The sequence below is a fragment of the Schistocerca cancellata genome, unplaced genomic scaffold (assembly GCF_023864275.1).
Source record: "Schistocerca cancellata isolate TAMUIC-IGC-003103 unplaced genomic scaffold, iqSchCanc2.1 HiC_scaffold_890, whole genome shotgun sequence".
Lineage (NCBI taxonomy): Eukaryota > Metazoa > Arthropoda > Insecta > Orthoptera > Acrididae > Schistocerca > Schistocerca cancellata.
The window spans coordinates 27501-32500 of NW_026046900.1; the positions used below are offsets into that span (position 1 = coordinate 27501).

The 5000-nt window shown below is 52.9% G+C and overlaps 1 non-coding gene across 1 annotated transcript in view; it reads right to left on the bottom strand.

Moving 5' to 3' along the window:
* LOC126148625 (small subunit ribosomal RNA) overlaps positions 1-917 on the bottom strand; it is a 1909-nt gene extending 992 nt beyond the window's left edge. The window contains exon 1 of the ribosomal RNA XR_007530601.1: positions 1-917. This exon is cut by the window's left edge and continues 992 nt beyond it. This is a non-coding gene — a ribosomal RNA (small subunit ribosomal RNA).
* Between the last annotated feature and the right edge of the window lie 4083 nt (positions 918-5000).

Sequence of the window (5000 nt, forward strand, 5' to 3'; positions counted from 1 at the left end):
GGTCCTATTCCATTATTCCATGCACACAGTATTCAGGCGGGCTTGCCTGCTTTAAGCACTCTAATTTGTTCAAAGTAAACGTGCCGGCCCACCCAGACACTCAATAAAGAGCACCTTGGTAGGATTTCAACGGGGTCCGCCTCGGGACGCACGAACACGCACGAGGCGGTCGCACGCCTTCGGCTCGCCCCACCGGCAGGACGTCCCACGATACATGCCAGTTAAACACCGACGGGCGGTGAACCAACAGCGTGGGACACAAATCCAACTACGAGCTTTTTAACCGCAACAACTTTAATATACGCTATTGGAGCTGGAATTACCGCGGCTGCTGGCACCAGACTTGCCCTCCAATAGATACTCGTTAAAGGATTTAAAGTGTACTCATTCCGATTACGGGGCCTCGGATGAGTCCCGTATCGTTATTTTTCGTCACTACCTCCCCGTGCCGGGAGTGGGTAATTTGCGCGCCTGCTGCCTTCCTTGGATGTGGTAGCCGTTTCTCAGGCTCCCTCTCCGGAATCGAACCCTGATTCCCCGTTACCCGTTACAACCATGGTAGGCGCAGAACCTACCATCGACAGTTGATAAGGCAGACATTTGAAAGATGCGTCGCCGGTACGAGGACCGTGCGATCAGCCCAAAGTTATTCAGAGTCACCAAGGCAAACGGACCGGACGAGCCGACCGATTGGTTTTGATCTAATAAAAGCGTCCCTTCCATCTCTGGTCGGGACTCTGTTTGCATGTATTAGCTCTAGAATTACCACAGTTATCCAAGTAACGTGGGTACGATCTAAGGAACCATAACTGATTTAATGAGCCATTCGCGGTTTCACCTTAATGCGGCTTGTACTGAGACATGCATGGCTTAATCTTTGAGACAAGCATATGACTACTGGCAGGATCAACCAGGGAGCTGCGTCAACTAGAGCTGAGCAGCCGGCCGCCCGGGAGTGTGTCCCAGGGGCCCGCGCGAACACGCAAGCGTCCGCTCAATTATTCTGCAAACAGGAGGAGGCTGAGCTCCCCTGCACAATACACCTCGAAACCCTCTCAGGTCCCGGCGGCGCGCAGCGCCGTCCTAAGTACTTGGTCGGGTTCGAGAGAGGCGCAATCGCCCGGAGTTAGGCGAGTAGACGCTTTAGGTGCGACCACCCGTGCTCCCAACTGAGCTTGCCGCTGCCGACAGAGGCCCGGGAGCGTGCTGTCGTGGCATTGCCGGCGGGAGACAACACGCGCCACCTACGGTGACCGGCAGCTCCAACGCCAGCGCCACAGAAGGGCAAAGGCCCCACGTGGGTGCCGAAGCGAACTCTCCCAGCACAGCGCACGTGCCAACACGTCTGCACAACTGCGATACAAACCACCAGCGAGAACCGCTGGGGCGACCGAGCAGCAGACGGCGTCGCGGCGCCGAGTGCCGGGCGGCGGCGCATCCTCAACGCACACAGTCCTCAGTCGGACCAGCACACTGCAGATGTCCACCGCGCTTCGCACCGGGCCCGCGAGGACCCACTTTGGCCGCCCGGCGCCGCGCGCAGGGTGCCCCGGCGCGCAGCTGCGCCGCCTGCCGCGTCCGTCGGCCGGCGCGCCTGCCACTGGGCGCCCCCACCAGCCGGCTGTAGCGCGTGCGCCCACGCACCGCGCGGCCAGCACGCCGGGCGGCCCCCCCTCACCGGCCGGGGACGGTCCCACCCAGCCACCGCCGCGTATCGCTTCACACACAGATTTGCCCTTACTGATTTACCTCCAGCAACAACAACCGCACCACAATGGGTTTACCAGTTGTTCATTTGCGTAACGTCACCAGCAAACGTAGACGTCCATCCCAGTTTGCAAATGCAACGATTATTGCATACCTGTCTGTTAGGTGTCACGACACACTACGTCTGCCCACATACACGCAACAAAATGTGCACGACTAGAGAACACGTGGGAGGTGGCCCCCTACGTATGCGATGTCCATTACGAGACCGACTGTCAACCAGCATCTGTACCATGTCGCAGATGTGGAACGCGGTGCACCATGCTATCACACTGTGTGAGAAGAGACGACTACGTTTGAATACACGCGCCACTACATCAACAGACGGCTCATGCTGATCGCCATCCAGGGCGTCCGTTAATCCCACACGTCTCTATGGCGTACCACACTGCAATGTAGCTGTTATGGGGAGACGGCACGTGGCTGAGTGCACAACATTTGGACCGTATGGTTCGCTGTTGTTGGGCGCAGTCGTTGTACGGTCACACATGTGCCACAGCGTATCATGCAGTACATACGGACCTATGTGCAGTACAATGTGAGGGTTAAGCTTACGACATCAGCGGACAGTGGACACAGGCCGTACCACGACGTAGACTGAGCGCTTCGACATGCGAATGCCAGTGAACAGCTGCGAAGGGCATTGAACACGCAAGCACCTGAACGACCAGCGTGCGAAGGCAGGGGGGAGGGTGGGGGCGATGTACATCCTGCAGTCGTCCACATTACAGTGTACAGCGGGAGCATGTAAAAAGTAAGCAACACTTGCGAAGTGTTGAACATGAAACGATACACAAGAGGGTGGGCGGTGCGAGTAGCGAACTATATTCAGAGGGTTGTGGTTAGACAACACTGGATTAATGTAACGTGTCATATGCCAATTACAGAGCAGGTTAAGGCACAACTTGGGTTAGGTTAAGGCACAACGTGGGTTAGGTTAAGGCACAACTTGGGTTAGGTTAAGGCACAACGTGGGTTAGGTTAAGGCACAACGTGGGTTAGGTTAAGGCACAACGTGGGTTAGGTTAAGGCACAACGTGGGTTAGGTTAAGGCACAACGTGGGTTAGGTTAAGGCACAACGTGGGTTAGGTTAAGGCACAACGTGGGTTAGGTTAAGGCACAACGTGGGTTAGGTTAAGGCACAACGTGGGTTAGGTTAAGGCACAACGTGGGTTAGGTTAAGGCACAACGTGGGTTAGGTTAAGGCACAACGTGGGTTAGGTTAAGGCACAACGTGGGTTAGGTTAAGGCACAACGTGGGTTAGGTTAAGGCACAACGTGGGTTAGGTTAAGGCACAACTTGGGTTAGGTTAAGGCACAACTTGGGTTAGGTTAAGGCACAACTTGGGTTAGGTTAAGGCACAACTTGGGTTAGGTTAAGGCACAACTTGGGTTAGGTTAAGGCACAACTTGGGTTAGGTTAAGGCACAACTTGGGTTAGGTTAAGGCACAACTTGGGTTAGGTTAAGGCACAACGTGGGTTAGGTTAAGGCACAACGTGGGTTAGGTTAAGGCACAACGTGGGTTAGGTTAAGGCACAACGTGGGTTAGGTTAAGGCACAACGTGGGTTAGGTTAAGGCACAACGTGGGTTAGGTTAAGGCACAACGTGGGTTAGGTTAAGGCACAACGTGGGTTAGGTTAAGGCACAACGTGGGTTAGGTTAAGGCACAACGTGGGTTAGGTTAAGGCACAACGTGGGTTAGGTTAAGGCACAACGTGGGTTAGGTTAAGGCACAACGTGGGTTAGGTTAAGGCACAACGTGGGTTAGGTTAAGGCACAACGTGGGTTAGGTTAAGGCACAACGTGGGTTAGGTTAAGGCACAACGTGGGTTAGGTTAAGGCACAACGTGGGTTAGGTTAAGGCACAACTTGGGTTAGGTTAAGGCACAACGTGGGTTAGGTTAAGGCACAACTTGGGTTAGGTTAAGGCACAACTTGGGTTAGGTTAAGGCACAACTTGGGTTAGGTTAAGGCACAACTTGGGTTAGGTTAAGGCACAACTTGGGTTAGGTTAAGGCACAACTTGGGTTAGGTTAAGGCACAACTTGGGTTAGGTTAAGGCACAACTTGGGTTAGGTTAAGGCACAACTTGGGTTAGGTTAAGGCACAACGTGGGTTAGGTTAAGGCACAACGTGGGTTAGGTTAAGGCACAACGTGGGTTAGGTTAAGGCACAACGTGGGTTAGGTTAAGGCACAACGTGGGTTAGGTTAAGGCACAACGTGGGTTAGGTTAAGGCACAACGTGGGTTAGGTTAAGGCACAACGTGGGTTAGGTTAAGGCACAACGTGGGTTAGGTTAAGGCACAACGTGGGTTAGGTTAAGGCACAACGTGGGTTAGGTTAAGGCACAACGTGGGTTAGGTTAAGGCACAACGTGGGTTAGGTTAAGGCACAACGTGGGTTAGGTTAAGGCACAACGTGGGTTAGGTTAAGGCACAACGTGGGTTAGGTTAAGGTAGAAATTGCGTTACATTGCGGTACAAATTGCGTTACATTGCGGTACAAATTGCGTTACATTGCGGTACAAATTGCGTTACATTGCGGTACAAATTGCGTTACATTGCGGTACAAATTGCGTTACATTGCGGTACAAATTGCGTTACATTGCGGTACAAATTGCGTTACATTGCGGTACAAATTGCGTTACATTGCGGTACAAATTGCGTTACATTGCGGTACAAATTGCGTTACATTGCGGTACAAATTGCGTTACATTGCGGTACAGATTGCGTTACATTGCGGTACACATTGCGTTACACATTGCGGTACACATTGCGTTACACATTGCGGTACACATTGCGTTACACATTGCGGTACACATTGCGGTACACATTGCGTTACACATTGCGTTACACATTGCGGTACACATTGCGGTACATTGCGGTACACATTGCGGTACATTGCGGTACACATTGCGTTACATTGCGGTACACATTGCGTTACATTGCGGTACACATTGCGTTACATTGCGGTACAAATTGCGTTACGAATTTGGTTAAGTTAAGGTGCAAAATGGGTTAGGTTAAGGTGCGAAATGGGTTGGATTACAGTACACAACGTGGTAAGAGAGTGTGTTGGGGGGGGGGGGGGCCGAGGTTCGTTGGTAGTGATCATTGTAAGTGAATGTCTGAGGCAGCTTCAGTATGTCACAGCAGTTATGTCTCGTCAGGATGCGCTTTTCGCTCGTGACTGGAGGCGCGCCGCGTCTGTGGTTGCGGCAAGGGAGCG